The sequence below is a fragment of the Quercus lobata genome, chromosome 5, assembly GCF_001633185.2.
Source record: "Quercus lobata isolate SW786 chromosome 5, ValleyOak3.0 Primary Assembly, whole genome shotgun sequence".
NCBI lineage: Eukaryota > Viridiplantae > Streptophyta > Magnoliopsida > Fagales > Fagaceae > Quercus > Quercus lobata.
In genome coordinates, this window is record NC_044908.1 from 18449590 (window position 1) to 18470979 (window position 21390).

General features: G+C 41.1%; 1 pseudogene; it reads right to left on the bottom strand.

Moving 5' to 3' along the window:
* LOC115992406 overlaps window positions 1-21390 on the bottom strand; it is a 60461-nt pseudogene that overhangs the window by 942 nt on the left and 38129 nt on the right.

The window sequence follows — 21390 nt, forward strand, 5'->3', positions numbered from 1 at the left end:
ATTAAGAGCAATTCTGCCAGCTGACCTTGTGCCGCATCAACTGCAATCTGAAGTCTCTCTTTCCAACTCAAAGCGTCTCTTGTTTTATCTGCAGCCATAACAGAACAAACCGGAAGTCCGGTATTTTTAAGTTATTTTTTACAAATGGAATGTCGGTCAAGAAGTAAATCATTTAGTACCTGATAGATGCTCTTCTAAGTTCCCATACGCCATGTACTCATAGATGATCCCAAAATTTGTACCCTCATTGCAGTATCCAACAAAGGAAGTTAAGTTTCTATGATGAACCCGCATCAGGAGCTGAGCCTGCAATTCAAAATGACACTCAATCATAGATACATAAATACTTTAATTGAACATATTTTGGTAACAATTAAAGTTCTTGGGTGTAGAATAGCATACCTCTGTGAGAAATTGCGTTGAGCCATCAGTTGATGATGGAGAGAGCATTTTGACTGCAACTTGCATGCCATCACTTAGGCATCCAAGGTATACCGTTCCAAATCCCCCTTTCCCAACAATTTTCTGAAAGTTGTTGGTTATACTTACAACCTCAGAGTATGTGAATTGTCGATTGTCTGACTTCAGTGGCCTGCCTCCTTGGTGAGTACTTGGAAGTTGCTTTGCAGCTAATAAGACCATCATAATCTCCAATTATGGTATGCTCAAGTAATTCCAGGGATTTTAAAGAAAAATTCATTTTTATTCTTCTAAATGTGATAGTATCTCAAAAATAATAACAAAATGATTTCTGTATTGATAGTGTTTATTATTAAGTGATTTAGATCACAATAAAGAAACTTTGTACCACGTATACCTTGTTTTCTTTTGCAGCGCCAACAAACAACTAGCATAGTTAAGACAACTAGAGCTGAGACAATGGCTGCAATTAACGGGACAACAAAATTCTTTTTCTCCTTTTTGCATGGAGCCATCACACAAAGGTCTGGATTTCCATCCACACTATGAAATTATAAAAGATGGAAGTTAAATCTTTAACAAAATTAAATAAACAAAAGGGGTAATGAAAAACATTGAATATTATGCACATTACCAAATCACGAATCATATAAATTTATGATTTTTGAGTAAAAACAAACCTCAATGACAGAAAACCATTATTTGATCTTTCTAGGAGAGCAGAAGGAACTGAACCAGAGAGTTTGTTTCCTGACAAATTCCTGCAAAGAATTGTTTGAGTTAGATGGTTTATTTCAAATTTTTAGTATGGGACATTAACATCAAGGGCAAAACCACTTACAGGGTTGTTAATTTTGGCATTTGTGACAAAAATTCTGGTAGTGGTCCTGTTAAGCTATTGTTTGATAAGTCCCTGAGAAATGATGCATTGGATTTGTTTGATTAGATATTTTGAACATTAAGTTAAGAAATGCTTTATAAAACTTTATAGCTATGAATGATTGAGAAGTATTGATTCTCATGGAGTGACATTGGGTTGACAAAATAGTTTGCTAATTGTGTCAAAAATGCTCAAATGGCAAATGCCATCATTTGTGTAAAGATTGAAAGTTGCTATTGAATAATACTCACAGGTACTCTAATGATTTAAACCTAGCCATTGAAGGAGATATCTTTCCTGTCAATCCACTTGAGCCTAGATTCCTGCAATTAAATTTAAAAGGCTCAATTAGGCTAGTAATGTATATCATTAGATATCTAGATGACTTATTAATTGGGTTTAACAGACACTCACAAGGAGATGATTATAGGGGGCTCATAACCATTGTCTTTGCAATTCAGGCCATCCCACGCAGGTCGTGGCAGACATGGATCTCCTTGCCAGATTTTAGTTACCCCATTGCTCACTTTAATGTCCATGATGGCATTAACTAATATACACCAACATTATTCTCAAACTGAATCAAAATTTTATCTCATTCCAATAAAAATATAAGAACGACAAAAAGAGGAGACCTAGTAAAGTTGCATCTCAATTGATTGACAACAAATTTGGTGTAAGAACAACATACCATCTTCTTGGTCTGTTGGTGCCTGTAAGAAATCTTTAAATATGTAAACCTCCATTGCATTGAGAATAGGAGGGAGGGTGGAATTTTCCGTCTTATAAATAGAAAACTTGAGCTTGGGTCCCCTCACTGGCGTGCTACTATTTATAGTAGTTGAGGACAGGTAGAGAGGAACAACAGATTCCTTCCAGGAGTTACCATTTAGACTAATGTTGAATTCTCTTTGTTCATTCTCTTGGATGATTTCAAGTTCGGCAAAGTGCAGGTATATGTAAAATTCTAAAGTGGGATCATTAGTATCCACTTCAAAATCAAGGGAGTCATTATTCATTGGTCTGACTGCCGTGTTCATGACCATTGATGGCAGTTTATATTCAGAATGATTCACACTATCAACAGCAGAGGAGGTATCGAATGGTATTGATTGAAGAAAGTTATAAGGAAACCACATTCGATCATAAGCATCATCTTTGTACCTGAGGCATTAAAAAATATATCATGTACTAATGGAAGATGTTACTGCAAAAGAACATATTATCTAATCATCCTTGCAAACAAAAACTTGGAACTCGCCCCAAACCGGAGCATCCAAATGGGATGGACAGAATATACTATGAATAAGAGTCTAAATTAAATGAAAGTACTTCAAGATTTCAAGTAATGGTACCAAATTATCCTATATCTTATCCATCCTGGCTTAATCACTATGATAGATCCACTTCTCAAAATGGTTTAAGAGTCAAATAAATTCTTCAACATTTATAAAAGCCCTGTAGAATAGTCTCCTATTATATCCTACTTTTCTTGCCTTGGTATAGTTCTTATTTCAAATGAAACACTGCTCTATGAAAATAGTAATTTTATTTAGATAATTAGATTAGATTTGAATATTGTCATCAATGTCTGGCCTATTGATAGGGGTAGCTTGAGACAATAGAAAACTAATCTGAATAACCACAAGAAATAACTCACCGGATTACTTGACCAGTTGTTGAACCAACATCAAAACGCCTGTACAGAACCAAGGATTTTGTAGGTGGGATTCTATAACTTGAATTATGAAAATGCCTCAGCTCTAGGGCTGATATGAAAGGAGTTCCTGAGCCAGTATTTAAGAGACAAACATTTATGTGATCCATCAAAGAGAAATGTATAATCTCCTTGATGACAATATGAGATTCATTGTCAAACTTTACTTTGTCCCAAATATTAACTCCATTATATAGATCAAATTCTGGCAACTTGTCCTGCTCATCATAATTCCCATACATGAAGGTGGCTCTGATGAAGTAGGTAGTATCTTTGCCTTCGTGAGGTCTTATGGTGTAGCAACTCCTGTTTCCCTGAGGAAAACTTCTCACATTCCATAGATATTTTTGAAGGGTTTCATGATTGAACTTAGAAGATATGTTCCTATTCTCTCCAGAGTCGATGAAATCTTTGTCGGAAATGTATTCTATCTCAGTTTTGTCATCAGTGTATTTATAATCATCCAGAATCCCACAATCAATGCTTATGGAACCTATAAGCCAGCAAAAATTTTAGAATAACCTTCTGTGTGTGCGTGCGTATGTTAAGCAGATCAAATATATCAACTATGTCAAAGTTTGGAACTCAAAGTAGGTACAAGTATATTAATCTGCTAGCTATAAAATTTTAAGGGCTATGATCAAATTTTTTGGTTTCAACAGAAATGCAAGCAGTGCTATTCAGTTAGAAGAAAGACACTAAAATAGGCAGACCCCACGTCTCAAAATCAAATATCTGGCTACTTCAATCAGTGGAAGAAGTGACTTACCTCCTATGTCGTCTAGTTTCCTTCTACCATGTTTGTAATTACTAAACTCCCTCTCTGAAACCAAATTAGCTGAACTTACAGTAATTGCCCACAAGGCAAACACCGATGCAAAAGTTAACCACATCATTGAATCCGGAGACCATTTGTTTCCAAATACCCCACCCATCTACCGTGGAGAAATAGAATGAGATATTGTGTTAGTGAAGATATATGGAAAAGATGTATCCAGTAAATCAATGAGTCTTTTGCACTGGTTGTTGAGCAGCTAAAGAAGAACATGGAAGAGGCTATAAAGCAATTGCTCCTGCTTCAAGCTTTGACATTTACACTTTATCCGTCGTACCAGCCGTACGTTCAATGAAAAGCAGTTGAACTCATTCAAGCCAATATTGTTGTTCAATGAAATTTGTCATTCACACGTGAAAATGAAAATGGTCATCTTAAAACAGCGTGTTATCATGGTTTTACAAGAATTCAGAGCTGACTCCTTGAAATTGTCTGTCTTTTTTTTTTTGAAATGGGATCACTTACTTTTATTAATGTTTACTTTAACGATTGTCTTATGTTTGATTTAAAACGTTTGTCTCTGTACCTATGTGTTGTAAGGTGGATCACTCGTTCATGATTTATTTGCCGGTCAAGTTTGTTTGGACGTTTGTCACATGGAGTGATGGACCCGGTACCCCAACCTAGTCCCTAAATATCTTTCTTTTTTTTTTGGGCAATGTTTTTAATGGGAGGGGAAGATTTCATATGTAAACATAAAATATGTCGGTTGACATACAAAGCTCTTTAACTTTTGCTTAAATGGTTTTCTTTTTTTTTTTCTGTTTGTTGTTGGTTCACTAATATATGAAACATTTTTTCTAGTTACTTTATGCCCTCAAATTAAGCTCTCCTTTATTCACTTATCTCTTTGTTTAATTAATATATTTTAATCATAAATGAAAGAGATATTGGATTAATCATATTTTACATGGAAAAAGAAATATTTGCCGAATTTGAATAAAAATAATAATCAACAACTTTATATCACAAAATACGAAAGGAATAGCTTAAAAATATATATAAGAAATCGATTACGTGAGTATTATTTAAGCGATATTTAAATATAAAAAAAAATGCTCCAACAAATTTATGTTAATTTGTATATTTATGTTATACAATTAAGATAAATACATTTTATATTTATTTTAAATTTGTATCACAATTAAAATTTTATTTAATCTTTTAATTAATTTCTTTTTTACTTATATTAACCAACATTTTGAGGAACAATTTTTTATTATAACTTTGTCTTTTAATTTTACTTCTGACCCCAAACTAAATTCTTGGCTAGTATTCACACACACACACACATATATATCCAATAATTTAGGAGAAATACTCCTTTCACTCACATCATTCTCATAGTTAGTCTCATTAATTAAATTTATAGAAAAAATATAAATTATAATATGATATGTCAAAAAAAGAAGAAGTATTGTTGTTATGACATTGAATTGTAAATGTTGCATTATATTGGGCATTTGAGATAGAGTATGTTCTTGTGATTTGAAAATCACTCTTGTTGACCAAGTCTTTCTTTTTTCTTTTTTTTTCCCCTCTTAACATGGCATTGTTTCTTTTCCTTTTAGTATTTGGGTGATGTGTTGTATGACTAGGCACTCACTTGACACTGAGAAAAGATGAACAAGAAAATCAATTTGAAAATGTACTTAAATATGGAGGATCAAATTGAAACCTTTTAAATATACTTTATGGTCCGTTTGGATTGAGAGGGAATGAGGGAGAGTAAAGTAGAGTAGAGTAGAATTAATTCAAAATTAGCATACTTTCAGTCAACTCTACTTTACTCCCCTTCACTCCTTCCCAATTTAAACGGGCTCTTAATTTGGTAAGAAAGAAATGCTAGTGTGCATTTGTTGACAAATTTGTTTTCTTTTAATTTTTTAATTTATTTATTTACGTATGACTTTTCAAAAAGGACTATAAAAACTACTCCTATGGCGTCCACCTACAGTACAGCTTATTGACAGTTACGGGCCTTATTAGTTATTATGGCCTTATCTCTATACTGATCTGGACCAGCGAGTAATGGTGAAATAGACCCACAACCGCCTAGCTTCCAAGTAGGCCCAATTGACTTGCAATAATGAGCCTATGCAATTTAATTTGACCCACTGATGGTGCAGGTGTAGGTGGCAGTCTGCCAATGGCCAATGCTATAAAATCCAAATGTGGGGTTCATACGACCAATTTGCAGGTTGCAACAATGAGACTAAACTAAAAATAATTAAAAAGTTGCAACTATGAGATTGAGGAGACTGGTATCTTATGATTCCCGTCCTATAAAGTGTGCCGCTCTTTAGGACAAATGCATAAGATAATTTTTGGAGATGGAGACCTAGACAGTAGCATGCAAATCAAGTCTACATGCATCAACCAACATAGCTAGCAACAGCCAACATGTAAAATTTTCATGTTCAATGTAAAATTTTTATTTTATTTTTTTGGTTCAACATGTAAAGCTTTCCACACTTTTTAAATTTTTTCGATATAATTGAAATATATGAAACTTTAAGGAACAAAATAGAAATTTTCCAAAACAAAAAATTTTGGACATTATTGACTAGGTCAAACCATATTTCCAATAAATGTGAAGAACATGAGCCAAGAAATGCACTGCATGATCCAAATCATTACTGTATGTAAGCTAGTTTTTGTTCCCATTGCTGGGTAGTTATCAAATAAGGTGTGGCCTAGAGTACCATTTTTGGTCTTAAGTGTTGGTTTTCAGAATAAATGATTGCCCTTCTCCGACCCTTACTGCGAAACCTTCGATTTGGTCAAATTCATGTATAGAATTACAATTGTATTTCAAAAAGTTAAGCGTGCGTGGTGTTATAATGTACTACTTCTATAGTTTTCACAATGCATATATTTGTATTGTGAAAGAGTTTGACTCTCATTATTATCATTAACATTATTTAAGTGGAAACATAAGCATTTACTGAGAAGTCGTGAGTAAAATCAACTATGCAATGTGCATGGAAAATATGCTAGAATTACTAGTGCGGTGTTAGATTTATGGTTAAACAAATAAATTTTTATCATTTCTTAATAGTTTAAGTTTTGGGGACATTTAGTAATTTAACATGATATCATTTAATCATAATTTATGTAGTCTATATTTTTAGATTGGCAAAAACAAATGTAAGTGTGTAACATTTTATAACTTAGTTTGTCTAGTTGATTAGTGTTGGATTAATCCTTGGAATAATACAAATCAAGTTTAGACTAGATGAAGACTCAAGATTGCAAAAATGAGAGAGCTGGAATATTGTAATTCGATTGCAGCTCAACAGGTTGAAATCCACTTACTTTGACCAGTCAAACTGCATGTCTCGACTGATCGAGACTCAGGCAGAATTGATTCTCAACTTCTTTTATCAGCCGTTTGATTTAGGGTTTTAATGGATCTTAAGTACATATAAATACAAACCTTAGAGCATGTTTTTGAAGATATAATAGGTTTATGTTTAGTACACTACACAAATCTAGAGTTTATCACTACATGCAAACATCAGATCCAGTTATAAAACAAAGTTGTTGCAGTCAATTAACTACAGTTGTTAATCAAATCTTTGAGTGGAGATCTCAGAGTCACGAATAGGAGAGATCATGTGCAATAGTCATGAATAGAAGAGCCTGTGGACTCAGACCCTATTGTACAAACTTCAATTATATTAATGGATATATTGCCTTGAGGATTGTTTAAGTTAAATCTTCTTTAGGTTTTTTTATTGTGAAACGGATAGTTTTATTGATTTTCCAGCTAGGTCATTATTTTTGTTATCTATGTGATCTATGCTTGTTTGATATGTTAATCATTTTAATCAAGAGCATAATTAAATAAGTAATTATTTATTTAAAAGTTGATTAATTTTGTGATGGCCTAAAACCCTAAAAGTTATAATATGCACTAAGTCACTAACTCCCTGTATCCCAATGGAAGCCAATTTTGCAAAGAAACCACTTGTTTAAGCATCACCTCATTAAGCTATATGTTTTGAATTAAAAATAGCAATTTTAATTCCATGAGAATCATAACATCATACTTTTTTAGGAGAAATCTTCTAAAAAGAAACAGGAACAATTTTTTTTTTCCTTTTGTTTTATTTTATTTTTATTTAGTTTTATTTTTTTTTGGTTTTTTTTTTTCAAAAGAGAACAATGAAAAGAAAAACAAGGATAAAAGCAATTTGACACAAGCTAACTTTAAAACTATTAACGTCAACCAGAGTCTTTCCAACTCCGAAGGTGGGATGAAATCCAACTAGGTGGGAGTAAACTTTGTCCAAACTTTGCAACAACCCAGTGAGCAATTCTGACAACATGTCGATCAATGTGCAAGCAAGTTAGTATCAAGTTGTTGACACCTCATTTTGCAACCCACATTTAACCTCACATGGAAGGTAAAAGAGTAATTTCACCTTGGAAATAGTTTTCTTAATTATTACCATTAGATCCTTAATTTTGTTTTATCGAAATGATCTTGACATTGTAACGATCAAATTGATTGTTCATAAGCCTTAAACGGACCATCAGATTGAAAGTTATCATCAAATCAAGTTTTAACGGACGAGATGCACTATCTCAAATTGAGTTCAATTATATGTGATTATAAACAATTGATTCCAATTAGTTATAATTATAACCAATTTGAAATTAATTGCATATCATAATTTGATTGGCTAGGACTACAGCTTATGGTAAGGTCACACACACTTGATTAATTAAATTAAACATTAATTATTCAATGAGTAATTTTTGTAATTATCTTTTTTAATTGAGATAAATTTGGAACTGATTGATTCTAAAATGGAAATAATTGAAGCCTATTAATGTTAATTGAAAACTAATTTGGGGCCTATTAATGTTAATTATGCTAAAACTATTTTCCAACAAATGACCTTTGCTCACCATTTTGTTTATTTCTCTCAAAATATTTTGAATTTGTAAGTGAGGTTAATATTTCTAGAAACTAGACATTGGGAGCTTTAATTTAAGCACAAGAATGAGGCAATTCCAATTAGAATTAAGAAAGATATGATTTTTCGAAATTAACTCTGAAAACTATTACATGAGCTACAAGAAAAGCCGAGGTATTAGACATTTGGCTTGTTTGTCACTTCCACCAACCTCCAAATTTAATGTACAAACTTTCTCTAAATACTAAAGTAGGGTCTAGGTTCATGATTCTCTTTGATCATTTGTCAACCTTCATTAAATGCCCTTATATTTATATTTTCTTCACTACTACTGTATAAACTCTCCCTCTTCTCCATTCTAAAGAACACAAAAACATCATCTCTTCTCCCCTCTTGAGTTCTACTAAAGTAGAGTTAGTTTTGTCATATCTTGGTCTTCTTAAGACTTATGATATTGAATGAGACTCAGGGGCATAATTGTATTTTCAGTTTTCATCACCCATAACTCAAAATATGTGGGTCCCATGGTTGAATGGTATGTTTAGGGATGTTTTCAGTTTTTGTTTCCATCACTTAATTCTCCAATTTTTGAGTAATGAGTTATGGAAACTGAAAACACATTTTAAGTATTTTCAAGTTATGGAAACAGAGTTATGATGACATTTTTTTAAATACACACACAACTTTGGAAATTCTAGCTGCAACTTTTGACTTTAAATTTTTTTTATTATTATTATTTTTTTTGAAACAAAGCCACGGTCAGAATTGAGTTTAGGTGCTAAACGGGTGGGGTTTGGGGAGTATTTTAGCTGATGAGTGATGAGTAACAAAAATTGAGTGAAGAGTGATGAGTGATGAAAAAAAAAAAAAAAAAAACCAAATAACCCCTTACTCTCCCTCTCCTAATTCTTCGTCTCTACTCCACCCTTAGGACTTCCACCAAGGTAGAGTTAGTCTTCTTGACTCCACCTTTTGGATCTTGCATGCAGGTATAATCTATTTCTCTAACTTGTTTTTTATATTGCTATGACGAGAATTTATGATTAAAGCATGCTAGTGATTATTTAAATTCTTCGAATATTTTCTTGATATTCTTTAATGTTCATATGTGATTCTTACATGTTCTTGGTTGTTCATCATATATTCATGAATGACACTAGCTTTAATCTTAAATACACATCCAAAATATGAAAAACATGTTAGTTTCATAATTCTCTCAAATCCTTGAATCTAGGATATCACCATTCACACACACTCACTAAAATTTATTTTTCAATCAAAATGCAATGATTAATAAATGAAATTACGGTTTATTACATGCACACACATTAAATTCAACATGCAAATTGATTGATAACATATTGGATGATATGATATGAATGTTGGCCTAACATCTTCCCATCTTGTAACATAGCCTTTAAGTTTAGATTAAGGGTTAGTAAATCAAATGCTTATCCATGTAATTTTCAATCTTTAGATTGTAGTTAGGCATTCCTTAACACCAGCTTGCCCATATGATCCCTGCTAAGATTCTAGTTTTCCATTTCGAATCAAAAGCTGCATCGGATCAACCTTTGGTCAGTTGGGTGAATGAGGCCCCCAATTTATGAAGGGGAGAGGTTGACAAGTTTCTATGCGAACAGTTTATAACATCTACACAGACTCACAGAGTTGTCCAGGGATTTGGATCATCATTATTTCTATTTTGATGTAGGACCAACTATAGGGTAGATTTTTATTGGTTGTTTTTTTTAGAAAGGTTTATTGGTTGTTAATGTTTGAATTTTTATGTATTTTGAATTTTTATGTATTTTCTATTTTAGGTCATAGGGTTATTTCCTTGATTATAAATGTTTTTAGGAAAATTAATAAGTACTTCCAAAATACGATGATGTGGTACTCTCTCTCTAAGTATGTTTTAAATATAATTTTAATAAAAAAATTTAGCTATTATTCTTTTTTGAGATAAGGCATAATCTTAATCATTTATCAAAAGATAAATATTAGGATTTAAAGAACTTATAATATAGTAGAGTTCTCTAGGAACTCTAAGTGATTTTTTTTCTTCTTCTTTTTTTTATGAGAAGACTGAAGGGTCTTAAAACATATCTTTTCCCTTTTCATTACTTAATTATTAGAAATTTTAAATTTTTTTTAAAAAAATGTTTTTCTACTATGTCCTCCTGTGTACACTAATATTCTCCTTTAACTTAAAACTTCTAACACTTTTAAAACTTAAAAGTATTGTAACTTGTAAGGGCGGATTTTGGGGCCCAGGCCCAGTAAGCAGGCGATTCTGGCCCAAAAGACCCTCGACAATGAATTTGTAGAGAGTGTGTCGAAGAACTAGGTCAAGACGGAGTGCACGTAATGGTTAGTAAGCCATGCAACCATTTGAACATGGGAACGCTTCATTAGGTTTCCTGGGATAACAGTTCATGGAACGACAACTTAGGTTTTTCTTATAGAACTTCTTCTTCTTCTCTCTCTTTTCCTTACTTTTTGCTCTCTCCCTCTCGATCCCCTGGTCATGGGGGTTTTCTTCTCTTATATAGCATCCTTCGGATGATGATGGCCCTACACTTGTTGATCATCTAGGCCTCTACTTGAGTGCCTGTCCCATAGGACATCATCCTCCTTTTCTGTGAGTTGCACTGGCCAAGATAATACTGTTCTCCTGTCCTCTCCACATTAATGTGGCTGGAAAAGTAGCTTCCTTGCATTTAATGCGGCAGTTGTGGTTGCCCCCCTGCGCATCCAGCATTTCCTTCGGTCTAGGATGATTTCCCACTATGTGAAGGGTGCGCGTTGGGTTCCTATTTGATGCGTCCGAGGAGACATTCCTCCTCGGACGCCTCTTAAACAGGCCCGGCCCGGCCCAACAGGGTTGGGCTGGAAGTCCTCTGGCCATGTCTTCACTTCTTGTCATGGTTAGGCCCCGCATGGGTGCCAAGGCCCTCCGTTGACTGATGAACTTTTACCCCCACAATAGCCCCTTAAAATTCCGGCTCTTTCTTCTCGATCCGAGGAGGAAAGGTGGGGTTTTGATACCCAATGGATAGTTCGCTGGGGATCCCTGCTTTGCACGTTCGGAGGCGTGCCCTCACGTGCCTCATTAATGCTGTAGGCATTTATTGACCCTGGGGGAAGTAACTGCAGCTTTTGGAGTTTTACGCTCTCTCAATCCAACGGTTGGAGACTGGATCAACGGTGGACAACATTTCATTTGCTCTAGGCCGGAGTGTGTCTGTTCAACTCCCTCTTGACGAACACTCCAGTATTCAAAACACCTTAGAGCCTTCTCCTTCAGCACGTTCTTACCTTCGCCGCCGTTATCTTGAAGATTCCGTCGAGCGCCTTACCCGTAAGTGTACGCCTCTCCTTCGTTACTCTTCGTTAGACAGACTGCCCTCACGTTGTCTAGGATTAGAGGGGATGGGTAGGCTTGAAAAATTGGTAAAAACTCCGGCCGGTATGGCGGGCTTCAGGGCGAAGTATCGTATTCCACCGGAGGTAGGTTTAGAGTATTGCCACCTGGAGGAAATTTTTTTCAAGAGGAAAACGGGGGAAGTCGCAATTCCAATGATAGCCTTTGTGGAAGGAGGAATGACGATTCCAATGGGGAGAATAACTAGGGACTACCTACGTTGTCATAGGTTGACCCCATACCAGTGCACCGCGAACCTGTTCTGGATCCTGGGGTGCGCTGACGCCTTAAACGACCAGATGAACCTCGGCCTTTCATGGCATGACGTGGTTCATCTCTATGAATGCCATAAGCTCGGCGACTCATATTACTTAAAGTCCAGGACTGACGAAGTGAGGTTGATATCCTGTCTTCCCAAGTCCAGCAAAGGCTTGAAGGACGACCATCTGATCGTCTCCAGACCATGGCATGACGGCCTTCACTGTCCGACTAAGGCAGGAGAGCCAGGTGCGGTGTCATAGAATTAGATTCCGTGGGGAGGACCTTAGTTTCGAGCTCTCCTCCCCTTTTTGTTTTTCTTTCTTTCTTTTCCTTTTTTAAACTTGTTGGTTTGGTTGCATGCCTCCTCGGACTAACAAACCCTTTTACGGCCTTTGCAGACAAAGAGCGAACATCCCCTCAGCTGAGCTTTGTCAACGTCCCAGCACTAAATTTCCTCCTCCGATCTGAGATTTTCGTGAGTGAGGACGGACATTTACGGTCGGCTCCTCTGATTTTGGACTACGTTCCTCTCACTCGATCCTTGGTGGACCCCGGCCAAGCTATAAGGGTTGGTAGTCCTCTATTGGCACGCATTGACGTATCCATACCAGGGTTCCTTGCTTCAACAGACTTACCTCCTGTTCAGCTCCCTCCCCAACGAGCCTTTCCCCCAGTGGTTATCCCGGAAGAGGAGGCTGGTTCTTCGCATTCATCATTGGAAGAACAAATAGACCAGTTCCATTTTTCCGAGGAAGGAGAGGTGTCGGCCAAGGTAGTAGAGCTATCAGACTCCGACGCCGATCTAAACTGTGCTTCAGCGGCTCCTGATACTGGTCTAGTCATCGCGCAAGTTGACACCAGCGAAGAAGTTGAAGAAGAAGGGATGGACTTGAAGCCGAGGACAGGTCTCAGGGGTCTTCTAGCCAACAGGAGCAAGGGGCAGTCCTCTAAGGATGCCTCGAAGGAACAAGCCGCCACTAAGGCTCCTGCTCCTATTCTCCCTCCCCCCTTGTCGGACGTGGCGCTGCAAGCTATGCCTAACTTAAGGCGAAAAAGGCAAGTAGAAGAAACGGAGGAGGGAGAGATTGGCCGTGAGAAGGCCAGGCCTCAGAAGAAAGGCAAGGAAACGAAAGAGTCCAGGGATAAGAGGACTAGGTCCATGGATACCCGAGACGAGGCAGCCACTCGTAGGGAGCAACGAACATGGTCGCCGCAGATTGAGTTGGACGGTGCCCCGATCCTCTGGGATGCTACCCTATGGGAGTCCCAACGAGAGCAGGCATCATACCTGGTCGATGCCCTGCAGCAACCTCTTCTCTTGCCTCGTGATATGGAGGGGCTCAGAAAGACTCGTCAGCCAGAACTCTTCATGTCATTGAAGAGGGACATGGCCATGGTAAGTAAAATTTTCTATCTCGTCCCATATTATGCACCCTATTATTGTCGTGTTCTAATAGGGTTTTATTTACTTCTGGGCGCAGGTCACTCAACAAATCTTTGTTGCGGAGGTATGGGCCAAGAAGGCTCGCAAGGACTTGCATAAGGAGGCTCAGTCTCGCTATGCCGCCGAGAAGGCTGCTGCCGACCTTAAACTGGATTTTGAGCGCCAGGATAAGGAAATAAAGGAGGTGAAGAAGGCTCAGGCGAGCGCGGAGGCCGGCGTTAAGACTGCCGAAAAGCAAGCTGAGGAGCTGCGCGTAAAGCTCCACCAATCTGAGGAGAAACTTACGGCGGAGCAGCAGGCGGTCTCTACGCTCAAGGCTGAGCTTGCAAGGACCAAGGAGGAGGCCCGCTTGGCCAGGGAGGCTGCTGAGAAGGCTGTGGCGGCCTCATATGAGCGTGCAGTGCATGACACTGAGACTAGGCTGGCCGAGGAGATAGCCATTGTCTGCAGGGAATACATCACCACGTCCTGGGGTGTAGCCCTGGATCGGGCAGATGTCCCAGCGGATTCTGACCTCAGGAAGGCTGAGAACATCTTCTTCCCAGAGGAGGTACGCGAAATCCCTGATGAGGATGCCACCAAGGAGCCTCTCCCAACTGACTCTTCTATTCCCGAGGCTGGGGGCAATGAGCAGGTCGTGCAGGACAAGCCACCTGAGGACAGCCTTTCCATCAACGAGATCGTCGCCCAGGCCAAAGAGGTTGCCCCGGGGATCCAAGCAGCTGATGGTCAGCCCACTCCTGCTCAGGGCTCTTAAGAGACTAGCTTAGGATTTTTGTCTCATTTTTGTATTTTGTTTTGTTTTGCCTCGCCAGTGTTTGTAAACAGAACTGCTTTTAGATTTCAATGGTAAAGGTTATTTTCTTTCATATATTGTTGTTTACCTCTCTTTTTTTTTTTTTTTTTCATTATGAATGGATGTCTATTCCATCGCTAACTGTTGACAACCGAGCGTAAGTGAATGAATACGTGAATGGAACGATAGTTAATAATTAGATGTATTGGCTGCGAACCTTATTTTCTCCAAGCCCCTGGTCCGAAGAGCCAGTCAGGGTTTGGGCCCTATTTAACACTTAGGGAGAACAATGTCGCGGTTATTTCCTTCAAGTCTGCGGCCGAGAAGCCGTGCAAGACCTAGGTTCTGTCTAACACTGGGCAAAGAATAACTTAATTGTTAATTTCCTCTAAGTCTTTGGTCCAAGGATCCATGCAGGACCTGGGTTCTGTTTAACTCTTGGTGAGAATTACATCGCGGTTAATTTCCCCCAAGCCTGTGGTCCGAGGAGCCAGGCAGGACTTGGGTTCTGTTTAACTCTTGGTGAGAACCATTTTGCAGTTAATTTCCCCCAAGCCTGTGGTCCGAGAAGCCAGGCAGGACTTGGGTTCTGTTTAACTCTTGGGTGAGAACCATTTTGCAGTTAATTTCCCCCAAGCCTGTGGTCCGAGGAGCCAGGCAGGACTTGGGTTCTGTTTAACTCTGGGTGAGAACCATTTGCAGTTAATTTCCCCCAAGCCTGTGGTCCGAGGAGCCAGCAGGACTTGGATTCTGTTTAACTCTTGGTGAGAACTATTTTGCAGTTAATTTCTCCCAAGCCTGTGGTCCGAGGATCCATGCAGGACTTGGGTTCTGTTTAACTCTTGGTGAGAATTACATCGCGGTTAATTTCCCCCAAGCTTGTGGTCCGAGGAGCCAGGTAGGACTTGGGTTCTGTTTAACTCTTGGTGAGAATTACATCGCGGTTAATTTCCTCCAAGCTTGTGGTCCAAGGAGCCAGGCAGGACTTGGGTTCTGTTTAGCTCTTGGTGAGAATTACATCGCGGTTAATTTCCCCCAAGCCTGTGGTCCGAGGAGCCAGGCAGGACTTGGGTTCTGTTTAACTCTTGGATCAAGTAACTGCACAGCAATACGGCATCAAATATTACATCTTTCATTAATAACAGTACCTTTTCAAGTTGTTTACATTCCAAGGGCGTGGGACTACACGTTCATCCAAGTCTTCAAAATAGTAGGCTCCTACGCCAGCTACGGAAGTGATGCGGTACGGTCCCTCCCAGTTTGGTCCGAGCTTCCCCCATGCGGGGTTCCTCGCATTGCCCAAGACTTTCCTCAGTACTAGATCTCCAGGTACCAATGGCCTGGGCTTCACCTTGGCGTCGTAGCCTTGCTTGAGCTTCCGCTGATAGTTAGCTAGGTGGACCATCGCGCCTTTCCTTCTTTCGTCGATGAGGTCCAAGCTCTTTTCTAGAAGTTTGTCATTGGTAGCAGGACAAAAGGTGGTGGTCCTCTGGGTTGGGAAGTTCACCTCCAGTGGAATGACAGCCTCGGCTCCATAGGTCATTGAAAAAGGGGTTTCCCCAGTGGACCTACGAGGCGTGGTGCGGTATGTCCATAAGACATGGGCTAACTCTTCTACCCATCTTCCTTTTGAGTCATCTAGTCTCTTTTTCAGTCCGTTCAATATGGTCTTGTTGACGGCTTCTGCTTGGCCATTACTCTGGGGGTAAGCTGGCGTGGAATACCGGTTAACAATTCCCAGCTCGCTGCAGTACCTTCTGAAGGCTTTGCTATCAAACTGGAGCCCGTTGTCCGACACCAGGGTGTGCGGGGTGCCAAACCTGGTGACTATATTCTTCCAGAGAAACCTCTTGACATCGACGTCCCTAATGTTTGCCAGCGCCTCAGCCTCTACCCATTTGGTGAAGTAGTCGGTGCCGACGAGAAGAAATCTTCTGTTCCCTGTTGCCTTGGGGAATGGACCGAGTATATCTAGGCCCCATTGTGCAAACGGCTAGGGACTGGACATCGGGTTTAGCTTTCCACCAGGCTGGTGTATGCTCGGAGCGAATCTCTGGCATTGGTCACACTTCTTCACGTAATCCATGGCTTCCTTTTTCATGCTCGGCCACTAATAACCCTGCGTTAAGGCTCTGTGAGACAAAGACCTACCCCCCGTGTGACTTCCACAAATTCCTTCATGTAACTCCTCCAGGATGAGTTCTGCAGCCTCTGGCTGCACGCATAGCAAGTACGGCCCTGAAAACGAGCGTCTGTAAAGCTTGGAGTCCTCCGATAACCAGAATCGGGTAGCCTTTCTCCTGATTTTGCCAGCCTCAACCTTATCGTCTGGCAAGGTGTCGTGCTTTAAGTATAGAACGATAGGGTCCATCCAGCTCGGTCCTGCCCTGATGTTATGTATTCCACTCCCATTGGCCTTTTCTACTGATGGACGGAGGACCTCTTCTACCAAAATGACTCGAGGTAGGGGTTGAGCCGAGGAGGTAGCCAACGTCGCAAGAGAATCGGCATGAGTGTTCCCACTTCTAGGTACGTGCGTCAAGCGGAAGTGATGAAATTGGGTCTATAGGTGCTTGACCCGAACTAGATACTCTTGCATTCTTTCGTCCTTTGCCTCCATGTCTCCATTTACCTGCCCCACAATAAGTGTTGAGTCCGAGAACATGTCTACGGATTCCCCCCCCCCATTTTCCGGACCATTCCCATCCCTTCCAACAGCGCCTCATATTCGGCTTCGTTATTTGTGGCTGGAAAACCGAGTCTCAATGACTTCTCTATGGTTATCCCCTCAGGTGAGAGCAGGACAAGCCCTAACCCTGAGCCCCTTTGGTTTGATGCGCCATCAATGTATGCTTTCCACCAAGCGAGCCCATGTGGGGAAACTGTGTTGCTCACCCGCTCACCAGCCCCCAGTAAAACCGACACTTCCTTTCCCTCTGATGCAGGCTCTGTAAACTCTGCCACCAGGTCGGCGAGGACCTGGCCCTTTATAGCGGTGCGAGGCATGTATCTAATGTCAAAGGCGCCCAAAATAGTTCCCCATTTTGCAATTCTACTTGTGTAATCTACGCTGCATAGGATGGATTTTAAGGAGAGTTGAGTTAACACCACAATCGTGTGTGCTTGAAAGTAGTGGGGCAGCTTTCTCGTGGCCTGTACGATGGCCAGGATAGCCTTTTCGAGGGGAAGGTAACGGGTTTCTGCCTCCTGCAACGATTTGCTAACGTAATAGATGGGGCGCTGCGTGCCGTTGTCTTCTCGGATCAGCACTAGACTTACTGCATGTGGAGCCACTGCTATGTAGACAAACAAAACCTCGTCGACCTGGGGACTGGACATAATCGGTGGCTGGGCGAGGTATTCCTTTAGCTATTGGAAAGCCGTAGCGCATTCCTCATTCCACTCAAATCCTTTCCACTTGTGCAGTAGGAGAAAAAATGGCCTGCATCTATCTGCTGAGCGCGAGATGAAACGGTTTAGCGCTACTATCATACCAGTAAGCTTCTGTACTTCCTTAGGGTTCCGAGGAGGCTGCAAGTTATGGATGGCTCTTATTTGGTCAGGCTTGGCCTCAATGCCTCTGTGAGTCACCATATAGCCCAAGAACTTTCCAGATCCCACTCCAAAAGAACATTTGGTCACGTTCAGCCGTAGTTTATACTTTCTTAGTACTTGAAAAACGTCCCCGAGATCATCAATATGGTTGGGGGCCAGCTTACTTTTAACCACCATGTCGTCTATGTACACTTCAATGTTTTTACCCATCTGATGTTCGAACATCTTGGTCATCATCCTCTGATAGGTTGACCCGGCATTTTTTAGGCCGAAGGGCATCACTTTATAATGATAATTCCTAACGGGGGTGACAAAAGCAGTCTTCTCCTGGTCTTCGGCGGCCAAGGGTATCTGGTGGTAGCCCTGGAAAGCGTCTAGAAAACTCATTCTAGGATGTCCGACAGTCGAATCTACCAACCGGTCTATCCGGGGCATAGGGAAGGGATCCTTTGGGCATGCCTTGTTTAGGTCGGTGAAGTCTACGCAGACCCGCCATTTCCCGCTCTTCTTCCTTACCACCACCGTGTTGGCTAACCACTTGGGATAGAAGACCTCTTTGATAGCCCCTGCTTTCTTCAATCTCGTAACCTCTTCTATCACGGCATTAGTGTGTTCTTTCGATGGTCGTCGAGGAGCTTTCCTCTTAGGTGTTATGGCCGGGTTCACATTAAGGCGGTGGCAGATGAAATCTGGGTCAACCCCGGGGGCCTCATAGGGGTCCCAAGCAAACACGTCTAAATTCTGTCGGAGGAAGGCAGTCAGTGCTGACTTCTCTTGGGGCGGCAATTCCGAGCCAATTTGAAAAAATCTCTCCGGGTCAGATCCGACAAGTACTTTCTCCAACTCCTCACAGTTCGCATCCATGGCTGGTCCTCCACTGCCCGCAGTTGGGACCGTAGTCATTAATTGCTATAAGCCGCTCTCGGCCGACGTGGAAGTTATGCGATCCTGCTGCCGCAAGATTGCTGACACCATGCATTGCCTAGCAACTCCTTGGTTCCCTATTATCTCTTTAATCTGACCTCCCGATGGATACTTCACCTTTTGGTGCAGGGTTGATGACACAGCCCTTAGGGTATGAAGCCACGGCCGGGCCACGATGGCTGTGTAAGGGGAATATGCATCTACGACAATGAAGTTTACTTCTACCACCTCCGAGTCTGTTTGCACAGGCAACCTAATCATGCCTTTCGGGATGACTACCTTTCCTTCAAAGCTGAGCAGGGGGGAATCGTATGGTAACAGGTCTTCCTGCTTCAAGTTCATTCCCTTATACAAATCAGGGTACATTATCTCCACCGCGCTGCCCTGATCAACTAACACCCTTTTGACGTCATAACCTCCTATCCTGAGCGTCACGACCAAGGCATCATCATGGGGTTGGATAGTCCCTTGTTTGTCTTCCTCCGTGAACCCAATCAATGGCGTGGCGCTCACTCTAACCCTCTTGGGTTCCCTGTCATCTGGCTTAGTCGGGAGATTGCTCACTGACATTACCCTGAAGGGGACAGGGCCTGTCCTTCCAGGTGCGGCGAGAATGACATTAATTGTGCCAATGGGTGGCCTCAACGCACTTTGTCTGGTTTCATTGTTTGATGGTTCCTGCCATCCTTCCGAGCGATGCAGCAGATGTCTCAGCTTCCCTTCTCGGACGAGCCTGTCTAAATAGTTCTTCAGGTTCCTGCAATCATCAGTAGTGTGACCGGGTTCCTGATGGTATGCACAATATAGGTTCTGATTACGCTTCAAAGGATCGCCAGCCATCTTGTTCGGCCACTGAAAGAAAGGCTCATACTTCACCTTCTCTAGGATTTTGTGGAGAGGTTCTCGGAACACAGCATGGACTGTCTGAGCCCCAGTAGATCCAGATTGCTCTATATAGTCCCTTCTCGGCCTGTTACTGTTGTTAAACCGTTCCGACCTGAAGTCCCTCCTCTCCTGAGGGACGACCTTCGCTTTACCCTTCCCCATCTGCTAATCCTCCTCGACCCTTTTGTACTTGTCAATTCGATCCATGAGCTGGTGCACGCTGGTGACTGGCTTTCCAGTGAGGGACTTTCTTAAGCCATGCTCTGTCGGCAAGCCCCTTTTGAATGCGCTGATGGCGACATCCTCATTTTTCCCTTCGATTTCATTGTACATTTCCCAGTATCTATCCGAGTAGGCCTTCAGCGTCTCTCCTTCCCGCATGGACAGGGATAGGAGGGAATCGAGGGGCCGAGGGACTCTAGTGCTGGTGATAAAACGAGAACCAAAAGCCTGCGTCAGCTGCTTAAAGGAATCTATGGAATTCGGCTGGAGGGAATCGAACCATCTCATCGCCATGGGTCCCAAACTAGATGGGAATATCCTACACATTAACGCCTCATCCCTGGTGTGGACGGCCATCCTTTGATTGAATTGGCTCACATGCTCCACTGGGTCGGACCGACCATTGTATATGGCAAACGTCGGTTGATGGAACCGCCGAGGAAGCACTGCCCTCTCTATTCTACGTATAAACGGCGACTGGGAGATGCGATCCAGGGCCTTACTCATGGCATCGTTGGCCAGGCCTTGGTAAGATGGGTTCTTGTGGCTGCATTTACGAGGTCTCTCTTCCTCGTAGGAAAAGGTCTCGCTTGGAGGGGTTCTTGATCTTCGCCGGTATTCATTATCCTCGCCACTGCTAGAGCCCGAGGAGGGTAAAGGACGTTTCTGCTATGCTCGGTGCAGCTTTTTCTTCAAGTCGTCAATCTCTTTTCGTAAAGCCCTTCGATCGTCTTTCTCACGGGATGCATGATCCTTCCCCTTTGAACGACTTTTACTCGTATGAGAGGTGTTCACGCTTCCCTCTCGTTGGTTATCTTGGTCGTTCCCTCGTTCGACATTTAAAAAATTGTCCTGCCGTTGAGAATCTGCATGTCCGGTTTAGTGCGGGCCTGATCCTTCCATTTCTTACTGTTCACTTGTCGAGACGCAAATTCTTCCCACAGACGACGCCAATTGTAAGGGCAGATTTTGGGGCCCAGGCCCAGTAAGCAGGCGATTCTGGCCCAAAAGACCCTCGACAATGAATTTGTAGAGAGTGGGTCGAAGAACTAGGTCAAGACGGAGTGCACGTAATGGTTAGTAAGCCATGCAACCA